This window comes from Pantherophis guttatus, chromosome 10, assembly GCF_059756535.1.
Source record: "Pantherophis guttatus breed Tessera chromosome 10, ASM5975653v1, whole genome shotgun sequence".
Taxonomy (NCBI): domain Eukaryota; kingdom Metazoa; phylum Chordata; class Lepidosauria; order Squamata; family Colubridae; genus Pantherophis; species Pantherophis guttatus.
Window position 1 is genome coordinate 28,690,956 of NC_142072.1, and position 11,462 is coordinate 28,702,417.

At 38.6% G+C, this 11,462-nt stretch overlaps 1 protein-coding gene across 1 annotated transcript in view; it reads right to left on the reverse strand.

The window, feature by feature from the left end:
* The window catches only part of ZBTB8B (zinc finger and BTB domain containing 8B), a 43,883-nt gene extending 32,475 nt beyond the window's left edge, over positions 1-11,408 (reverse strand). Inside the window, exon 1 of the mRNA XM_034413189.3 lies at positions 11,246-11,408. The gene's annotated coding sequence lies outside the window, so the exon portion shown is untranslated. The remainder of the gene's footprint in view (positions 1-11,245) is intronic.
* Between the last annotated feature and the right edge of the window lie 54 nt (positions 11,409-11,462).

Consider the following 11,462-nt stretch of genomic DNA (forward strand, 5'->3'; position numbering starts at 1 on the left):
AATACTTGCTGTATCCGATGGGGAGAGGTACTTCACTCGATGCAGGCCGGAAGAAAACAGCGCAGGAGGAGTCCGCCAAATAGCGCTTGTCTGCGCTATCTCCGCTCGTTCCGAGCGCTCGCCAGCTGATTCACAACATCGGAGGCCGCCCGATGACAGGGCCGGCACTCCGGAGCCGCTTGAAGGACGGAGCTGAGGCGAGGGCAGCTCTAACACCTCAGCGGAAGGCTAGCCCCTCGCCAGCGGCAACGGAAGCGCGGATCCGCCCAGCCGGGTCGGAATCCGGTATGCTGCAGCCCCGATTGATAAGGGGCTAGGCCAGGCGGCTTGGAGCCCCAAGCACGCCGAAGGCACACAGCAAATTAGTAATCCCACGTGGCAGCTCCTTGGTAAAAGTAAAGATGTGAAAATAATAAATTAAAATAACAAAACAATTAGCAAGGAAGGTAAATTAATTAGAGAGCACTCAAATTGCCAAGTTCTCACAGCAACTGAGTGAGAAAGACTGAAGCTGATTGGTTGAGGTGGGCGTGGCCTAACAGTGGAAGGTTTAGCACTCAGTTCTGCCCAGCAACTAGGAGAAGCTACCCGTCCATGGATTGGAGGAGCAGCGCAATGGAAAAAGTCAAGCCTAAGAAGGGAATGATCTGACCATGACAAGGGCTCAGTCACTATCTCCCCTATCTCAAGATCATACTTTATACCTAAACATTTTGTCATTACCTATCGTATTGGGATATATCATGGTTTCCATTGTTGAAAGCCAACTCGGGACCTTCATATATTGTTTTAGTCTAATTTCCTCCCAGGTTTGTATTAATGTATCCCTTATCTTATGTCTGTGGAAGTATGTTTTTTTTTGTCCCATAAATAAGCATGCCAACCCCTTTGTAGGTCATGCTCTTCCAGGATTGAAATTCTTTTGTTTTCTAAAATGACCCATTCCCTTATCCAAACTAAATTGGCCGCTTTTTAATAAATTTCCCAAGCTGGGAGTCCAAAGCCTCACCTACTTCTACTATCTTGTAGTGATCTTAGTGAAATTCTAGGTTTTTTCCCACCCCAAATAAATTTTCTAGTGATTTTATTCAACTCTACAAAAAAATTTTTTGTCTAGATTGGTGTAGTCTGAAATAGATATAATAACTTGGGCAGGACATTCATCTTTATTGATGCTATCCTGCCCAAGAGCGATAGCTGCAGGTTTCCCCATTTCTCCAGATTTTGTTTAATTTTTTTGATCAAGGGTATGTAGTTGTCCTCCTTCAGGGCCGAGCACCTCGGTTGTATCCAAATTCCTAGATATTTAATGTTTTGACAATTTGTAGGTCCAACATCCTTTCTAATTTTCAGCTTTTCAGTCAGATTTTTAACCAACATTTTAGTTTTGGCTTTATTAAATTTAAACCCAGATACTTTGCCATATCTTCCTAATACCTCCAAAATCCTTTGGCCCGTTTCTAATGGTTCCTCCATAATCAACACTACATCGTCGGCAAAGGCCTGCATTTTGTACTCCTGTCTCCTGATCTTTAAACCTTTTATTTCACTGTTATTTCTAATCCTGTTTAACAAAATTTCTAAAGCCATAATGAATAGTAGTGGAGATAGTGGACACCCTTGTCTTACTCCTTTCTCAATTTGGAATGTTTTGGTCATATCCCTGTTTATTATTATTCTTGCCCTTTGTTTGTTGTAAATTGATTTTATCATTCTTTCAAAATTCATTCCAAATTTCATTATTTTGGTTTCTTCAATCATAAAGTTCCAATTAAGGTTATTGAACACTTTTTTATTGATTGATTGATTGATTGATTGAATTTCTATACCGCCCTGTTCAGTAGTTCTTTATAACTCCTCATTTTCTCTATATCCATGCCGTTGGGATATATTAGTGCTTCCATTGTCGATAACCATCGTGGAATTTTGGTATAGTGATTTCTAATCTCTTGCCATGTTTTGTACAATGATTCTCTGATAATATGTTGCTGGAAATATCCATGGTGCTTGTCCTTTCCCTCCCACAGACAGGCGTGCCATCCGCGTTGTAATTCAAAGCCCTCTAGTAATAGCATTCTTTTATTCTTGAGGTCTATCCAATCCCTTATCCAGTTTAGCGATGCTGCTTTATAATATAACTCCCAGTCCGGTAGGCCTAAACCTCCTTTTTCCCGAGTATCTTGCATACACTTTATTTTGATTCTGGCCCTTTTCCCATTCGAAATAAATTTTATTATTTTATTAAGGTCCTTAAAAAAGTTCTTTCCTGGCCAGATTGGGGTTACTTGAAAGAGGTAGACTAATCTAGGCAGTATATTCATTTTTATGGATGCGATTTTCCCTAAAAATGACAGTTGTAATTTGTTCCACGTTTCCAGAGCTTTTCTAATTTGTTTCATTAATTTGTTATAATTGTCTTCTCTAATTGTTATTGCTTTAGCAGTAAGCCAGATTCCTAAATACTTTATTCTCTTTACAATTTGTATTCCTAATTTGTCTTCTAGTTTTGTCTCCTGTACCTTTGTCAAATTCTTTGTTAATGCTTTAGTTTTTTGTTTGTTAATTTTAAGCCCTGCTTAAAATATTCCATATTCCTCTATCTTCGCTAAAAGTTTGGTTCCTGTTATTTCCGGTTGCTCCATTATAAATACCACATCGTCGGCGAAGGCTTGCAATTTGTACTCTTCTTTCCGTGTTCTGAAACCTTTTATTTCCGCATCTTTCCTAACTTCATTTAGTAATATTTCCAATGAAATTATGAACAGTAGTGGGGATAAAGGGCAACCCTGTCTCACACTCTTTTGTATATCCAGATTTTCAGTCGTATCTCCATTAATCATAATTTTGGCCGTTTGGAAGGAGTATCCTTTTCTAATCATATGTAAAAATTTGACACCGAAATCCATGGCTTCTAATTGCAATATGAGGAAATTCCAATTTAGATTGTCAAATGCCTTTTGTGCATCTAAAAAGATTAAAGCTACTTGTTTGTCAACTCTTTTCTCATAATATTCCAGGACATTGATAATTGTTCTTATATTGTTTTTGATCTGTCTTCTTGGGACAAAACCATTCTGATCTGTATGTATGTATTTATAAATAATTATTTTCAGTCTTTGCATTATAACCAACATGAAGAGTTTGTAGTCCACATTGAGCAATGAGATCGGCCTATAATTTTTAACTTGTGTGGGGTCCGTATCTTCTTTGGGGATGAGTGTAATAATGGTTTCGGTCCAGGATTTGGGAATTTCTGCTTCTAATAATGCATCATTGAGGACTTGGAGTAACAGTTCATCCATTGCATTTTGACAGTTTTTGTAAAACTCCATTGGTATTCCGTCCGGGCCTGGAATCTTGTTATTTTTCTGCTTTTTCCTTGCTTCCACCAGCTCGGACATCGTAATTGGTCTATTTAATGCTTCTCTATGGGACTCCTCTAATTTTGTAATGTTTGTTTTACATAAGTATTCCTTAATGTCTTCATCCCGGATCTCTTCTTTCTTGTAGAGACTTTGAAAAAAATCTTTGACTATACGTTTTTTGTCTAGATTGGTATGGTGTATTTGTCCTGTTTCGTCCTGCAATTGAAATATTGTTCTCCTTTCTCTTTCTTTTTTCAGTTTATACGCTAACCAGCGCCCCATTTTGTTTGCATGCTCAAAATGTTTCTGTTTTGCTAGCTTGATTTTCTGTGCAATTTCTGTCTGGGTAATCAGATTAATTTTATGTTTAGTAAGATTTAATTTTTCTTTTTCTTTTTTTCTTTTTCTTTTGTTGTGGGGTTCCTTCTGCAATTCTAGTTCGTATATTCTAAGTTGTTCTAACAGCTTATTCCTTGACTGTTGTTTCTCTTTATTTTTTTTTGCCATATACGCAATTGTAAGACCTCTTATGTATGCTTTAATTGTGTCCCAAAGGTTTTGAAGCGATCTCTGTTCTTTAGTATTTATTTGTAGGAACATTTTAACCTCTTTCTCAATCATCTGTATGTATTCCTTATCTTTTATTATTCCCGTGTCCATCATCTACCTCCTTTGCTTTCGATGTCCTTTCCATAATATTTTAATGGGATTATGGTCTGCCCTGGTGTTCGCTGCTTTTTCGATATCTTTTACTTCCTTTCTAAGGTCCGAAGTCATCCAGGCCATGTCGATTCTAGACCATGACTGGTGTGGGTTCGAGTAATATGTATACTGTTTTGTTTGTGTGTTTGCCTCTCTCCATACGTCGTGTAGGTGCAGTTCGTTGATCATGTCTTTGAAAGGTTCCGGTAGAATTTTCTTTCTGGTTTTACTTTGTTTATTACTCCGATAGTCTTTTTCTATGTCCATGATTGCATTGAAGTCTCCTACCATGCAAATAGTTTCGTATTCCAGGTCTTTGATTATATTATGTAGCTTTTTTAAAAAGTCATTTTGGTTTCCATTGGGTGCGTATATAGATATTAATAATATTGTTTTGGATCCTGTCTGTATTTTTATTATTAAGATACGTCCTTCTGTGTCTGTATATATTTGTTTTGTTTTTAGGTGTTTCTTTACATATATTACAACTCCTCTCTTTTTTTGGTCTCCTAGAGATGCATATAGTCTTCCTAATCTTTGATTGTCCAATAATTTTTGATGCTGTCTTTTGATATGTACTTCTTGGAGTGTTATGATATCTATTTCTAGCTTTTGAAGATTTGTAAATGTCTGTTTTCTTTTGGCTGATGAATTAAGTCCGTTTATATTGATTGAAATAAGTTTTAGCTCTCTTTCCATCTCTCTTTATTTATCTATTCGTTGTTTTCAGCCTTTTTGTGTTTCTAGTAATTCTTTGCGTCTTTTCCCTCGCTCCCTCTCTCTCCATTCTTTCTCTTTCCAATCTTCTCCCCTCTTCTTGATTTCTTTCTTCTTTCTCTGTCCGCTGTTCCTCTTGCCTCTTAAGTTCCTCTTCTTCTCTGCTCTCCTGCTCCTCCTCCAGTACGAAGTGTTGGTCGAAAAAGTCCTGTGCTTTTTCTAAGTTATCAATTCTATATTTTTTGTCTTCCCAGGAGATTAGTAGACCCTCCAGTATTAGCCAGCGTAACTTTATTTTAAATTTATTCAACTGTGCCATTAGAAAGTTGTACTTCCTTCTTTGGTCCCTTGTCCTTTTTGGTATCTGTTTGAGGGTTAAAATTTCTTTTCCTCTATACATAGTTGTATCCTCTCTCATCCTCCTGTACATCTCTTCTTTTAAAGATTTTTTTGTAAATCTAATGTGTATTTCTTTTGGTAACTTATTTCTCCAGGCGTAGTTCGTGTGAACTCTATAGATTTCATCTATCCCACTTCGTATCTCTTCCTTGTCCCTCTGGGTCACTTCTGAGAGTATCTCAGTCATGATTTCTCCTAAGTCCTCCTCCTTTTGCTCGTCTACGTTCTGAAACCTTAAATAGAAGGATGCCTTCTCCATCTCGAGATATGATAACGAGTCCTCTAGGTCCTTATTTGTGGCTGCTTGGTTATATTCCATCTTCTCCATTCTCTTATCCGTATGTTCTATTCTCTCCTCCACCTTATGAATCCTCTGTTCGTTTTCCTCTATTTTCTATTGTATCTTTCCTATCTTCTCATCCATGTTCCTAATATTATCCTTTATCTCTCCCACATCCGTCCTAAGTTCCTCGTGATTTTTCCTTGTCTCCTCATGATTGTGGGCCATGGTCTCTTGTATCCTATTCATTCCTTCCTGGATCATCGTTAATACGGAGTGAATGTTTTGCATACTAAGAGTGGGGGTTGTTTTATCTTTTTCCGTAGTTTCAACTGATTTTTGTTGTGCCGGAGAGGCCGTATCATCTGGTTTGATGGTATTTTCTTACTTGACTTAGTAATTGTTGCTTAGCCTGTAATTGCCATTAGTATTTCTTTTGTTATCTTCTCCCAGAGTTTCATATACTGATTACTATTTGGGCTGTTCTTTTGGTATTTATATTCAATTTATGGCTTTCAGTAATCCCAGGGAGGTAAACAACTAGGATAAGTTTCCTTGTCACACAATCACTATCTATATATAAATTTATCTATAAGTTCTATCTTTTACTTTTCAATGTTTTACAGAGTTCTTCAATTCTTAATGGCTATTTAGCCTATATTACTCTCTAAACATGGGGATGAAATATAGAGGGAGGGAGGGAAGGGAAAGTCTAATACTTCAGCAATTCATCAGTTAGCTGTCCTTATAATTAATTACTTACTATCTTCTTTAAATTTATTATTAATTACTATTTATCGATATCAATTACCCTTGATTACAATTCTAGATTCACTTAGTCTAATATAATTCTTCAAAACTAAACATGCAAAACAATATGATATTTAACTACCAAGATAAAATATAAAGCTAAGATAAGTATAAATATATATTTAAAGTATATGTATATTTAAAGTAAGTATAAAACTAAGTTAACAGTTGTATATGTGGTATATAAGGTTATATATGAGATTTCAAGAACAGTACATTTAATATTAATACTTTTTATGCTTATTAATCACTAATTTGTTATCAGCTTTTAATACAATTAATTATACTTTACAATTGATTCTTCTTCTTCTAGATCACTCTCTTCTTTTTTTTCCCAAATTTGTATCCTTCTTATCCTTACTTCCAAGGTCTAATGTCCCAATACTTTTAAATTGAGTGTCCAGTGTCCACCAACACTCCAAAGCGTCCACCTTTCAAAAAAAAAGTCCAAGTCCAAATGTCTAAATGCTGTCCAAATTTCCAAATATCCAAAAGTCCAAAGAAAAATATTCCACTTAGGTTGGTTTGATTTAGCTCCAAAAGTCACTAGTTTCCACTTTAAACGGAGTTTTTCTGCCGCTCTCTCTTCCGGTATCGGCTGCTTGTTGATTGCCTCGTTGTCACCTCCACAAAGGGCAAAGTCTGTCAAATTTATCCCTTTCTCTCCTTAAATTCCGTCTCTCCTCTGTAGCAAATATCCAAAGTCCAAGTTTCTCTGGGATCACTTTCTCCTCCTGGGTTTCCTCTGGATTTCCTCCGATTTCGCCGGTTGTTAATTTGTGCGCTGTCACTGTCAAGATGGAATCCGTCTCCGCTTATTTCTCAGTCGCCGCTTGTTTAGCGATGGTTCGCTTCTTAGTTGGAGTTTTATCTTCTTCCGCCTTCGATTCTCACGTTATGGATTGTAAATATACCTTTTGAGCTCTTTTTCTTCCCGATCCTTCCACCGAAGTCTTCTTTATTTGATTTTCGCTTCCCTCTTAGTCAGCTGTCAACGTTTCTGGCCAGCCGGGGTGGCTGGTTCTTCCCCGATCAGGATTAAGGGGGGTTTCCTGAACCTTCGGGGGGATTGCTGTCCTCCCCGAGGTCCTCGGAGTTTCCCCTTTTTTCTATTGACTCTCCGAGGTCAATAGTGCCTAAATCGGCTCCTAAATCGAAGATATTAGGAACTTGGAGAACGGAGATCCGTTCCTTTCGTCCCTAACACGCTGATGTCACCGCCGGAAGTACTACTGAACAGTGAAGGAGAATTACAAACAAGACAAGAATTACAAAACCAGGGTATAGACATTGATTGGTGGCCATACATGCAAATAGAATCAAGATACAAAACTGATCGGGCACAATTCGGATTCCAAAATGAACCAAATGAACTGGATAAAATATTACAAAGTACAGATGAGAAAATGATTACCAAAATTTATAAGTACCTACTAAAATACAAATTAGAAGAGGAGGTCGTCAAAGAGAATATGATAACATGGTCCAAAAATATAGGATATACTATTGAACTGGATAAGTGGGAAAATTTGTGGAAGATAAATTATAAGATGACATTGTCTATACCCTATAAGGAAAACCTTTACAAAATGTTCTACCGATGGCACCTCCCACCGGCGCGCCTGGCCAAGATGTTCCCAAATACATCTTCAATGTGCTGGAAATGTAAATCACAGAAAGGGACGTATTATCATCTCTGGTGGTCATGCCGAAGGGCAAAACAATACTGGCAACAAATTAAAATAACGATTGAAGAAATCACAAAACAAAAACAAAAACTGGAAATGAGGCCGGAAACCTTTTTATTGGGAATAATCACAGCACAATATACCAAAGAAATAAAATATCTGATCATCCATATCCTCACAGCAGCACGTATACTCTTTGCCCAACATTGGAAATTTGAACAGTTACCCACATAGGACAAAATAATAGCTAAAATTACAGAATGTGCAGAATTGGATAAGCTCACAAAAGAAATACAAGAGAAAGACGATACTGATTACTATTTAGTATGGCAAAGATGGTACAGCTGGCTGGAGGCAAAAATAGGAATATAAAGATAATTTTTGACTATTCAATAGAAATGCATAGAAGTAAATAAGGAGTCAATTATATACATACATATATAACTATGTAAATATGTGAATGTAGATATAGATACAAATAGAAATATGAAAATAACCCACCGCTGTAGTAACTTCTAAGAGTCAGTCATTGGACTGAATTGATGTTTGTTCGTTTTGTATGTTGTTTTAATGTATTTATGTTGGTTTGTTTTTTTATTATTAATAAAAACATTATAAAAAAAAAAGAATTTCTATACCGCCCTTCTCCCGAAGGACTTCAGGGCGGTAAACAGATTAAGATTTCAAATACATATAAAAATTTTTTATATAAACAGTAAATAATAAATTGAGTCAACTTGGTGTATCTGCTAAGACCTTGGCATAGAATTTAGATGTTTATGCTAGCCCTGCTTGTTGAAACAGAAAGGTCTTCAGGGCACGTCGGAAAGTGCGAAGATCTGGGATTATTCGTATTCCAGGGGGTATTTTGTTCCAAAGAATAGGTGCCCCCACAGAGAAGGCTCTCTCCCTTGGAACTACTAGACAACATTGTTTTAATGATGGTACTATGAGTAGGCCTACTCTGTGAGAGCGTATTAGTTGGTGGGAGGTTATCGGTTGCAGTAGGTGGTCTCGTAAGTACTCAGGTCCTAAGCCATGAGCACTTTAAAGGTAAGAACCAACACCAACAACTTTTTGGGCATCTAAAAAGACTAGGGCCATTTGCTTTTCTGAGTGGCCCTCATAATATTCTAAAGGTACAGCGGGGCAAAAAAGTATTTAGTCAGCCACCAATTGTGCAAGTTCTCCCACTTAAAAAGATGAGAGAGGCCTGTAATTGTCATCATAGGTAGACCTCAACTATGAGAGACAAAATGAGAAAACAAATCCAGACAATCACATTGTCTGATTTGGAAAGAATTTCTTTGCAAATTATGGTGGAAAATAAGTATTTGGTCACCTACAAACAAGCAAGATTTCTGGCTCTCACAGACCTGTAACTTCTTCTTTAAGAGGCTCCTCTGTCCTCCATTCATTACCTGTAGTAATGGCACCTTTTTGAACTTGTTATCAGTATAAAAGACACCTGTCCACAACCTCAAACAGTCACACTCCAAACTCCACTATGGTGAAGACTAAAGAGCTGTCGAAGGACACCAGAAACAAAATTGTAGACCTGCACCAGGCTGGGAAGACTGAATCTGCAATAGGCAAGCAGCTTGGTGTGAAGAAATCAACTGTGGAAGCAATAATTAGAAAATGGAAGACATACAAGACCACTGATAATCTCCCTCGATCTGGGGCTCCATGCAAGATCTCACCCTGTGGAGTCAAAATGATCACAAGAACGGTGAGCAAAAATCCCAGAACCACATGGGGGGACCTAGTGAATGACCTGCAGAGAGCTGGGACCAGCGTAACCAGTGCTGTGGAGTCGGAGTCGAAGTCAATTTTGGGTACCTGGAGTCGGAGTCCGAGTCAGAAGTACAAAAAACTGAGGAGTCGGAGTCGGAACATTTATCTCCCGACTCCACAGCCCTGAGCTTAACAAAGGCTACCATCAGTAACACACTACGCCACCAGGGACTCAGATCCTGCAGTGCCAGATGTGTCCCCCTGCTTAAGCCAGTACATGTCCGGGCCCGTCTGAAGTTTGCTAGAGAGCATTTGGATGATCCAGAAGAGGATTGGGAGAATGTCATATGGTCAGATGAAACCAAAGTAGAACTGTTTGGTAGAAACACAACTCATCGTGTTTGGAGGAGAGAGAATGCTGAGTTGCATCCAAAGAACACCATACCTACTGTGAAGCATGGGGGTGGCAACATCATGCTTTGGGGTTGTTTCTCTGCAGAGGGACCAGGACGACTGATCCGTGTACAGGAAAGAATGAATGGAGCCATGTATCGTGAGATTTTGAGTGCAAACCTCCTTCCATCAGCAAGGGCATTGAAGATGAAACTTGGCTGGGTCTTTCAGCATGACAATGATCCCAAACACACCGCCCGGGCAACAAAGGAGTGGCTTCGTAAGAAGCATTTCAAGGTCCTGGAGTGGCCTAGCCAGTCTCCAGATCTCAATTTGTCTTTGGTGCATGTGTTCTCAGTGTACATAAAAAGAAAAGATATATTCATTAAGAATCATAAGGTACATCACTTAATGATAGTCATAGGGTACAAATAAACAATCAAATCTTACTAGGAAACAATCAATATAAATATAAATCGTAAGAATACAAGCAACAAAGTTACAGTCATACAGTCATAACTGGGAGGTGATTTATGGTTTCATTTTAATGTTGTAAGCCACCAGAAAATAAATACTTGGCAAAATATATTTTTCTAGGGTCCTTTTTCACCTGAAGTGTTAATATCACTCTATAATGCACTCATAACACCAGACTTGGAATACTGCATCCAGTTTGGGTCACCACAATATAAAAAAGATGTTGCGACTCTGGAGAGAGAGTGCAGAGAAGAGCAACAAAGAGGATTAGGCGTATGGAGGCTGGAACATGCAAAGAATGGTTGCACAAACCCGACATGTCTAGTCTACGGAAAAGGATTATGGGCAACATGACAGCAGTGTTTGAAGGGCCGCCACGAAGAAGAGGGGCAGGACCTATTTGGGAAAGCACCTGAAGGCAGGACAAAAAGTAACGGGTGGAAGATCATTAAAGAGAGATGCAACCTAGAACCAACAGAGAGAACAATGAACCAATTCACTGGGGGCTTTTTGAAAGAGACTGGGCAGCCACGTGTCTGAAATGGCACAGGGTCTCTTGTTTGTGCAGGGGGTTGGGCTAGAGGACCTCCAAGGTCCCTTCCTCTGTTATTCTATTATTCTCTTATTTCCAGGTGCTCTTCGGCCCAGGAACAACTGACACGCGAGTATTGACTTACAGAAAGACAGCTCTAGATCTCCACACATTTCTAGGTTTTTTTCCTTTCCGCGCGGTGCGCAATCGTCACCTTCCCGTTTCCCCGTTTCCCTCCTGGAAACTGCCAATGTAGAGGGGGGGAATTCTAAGAGCTTTTCGAGCAAATAATTTTACCCTCGGCAGCTGCCGTAGCTACAACTGCCAGCCGACTCGGAAAGAACCATCGAGCTTTTCTAAAC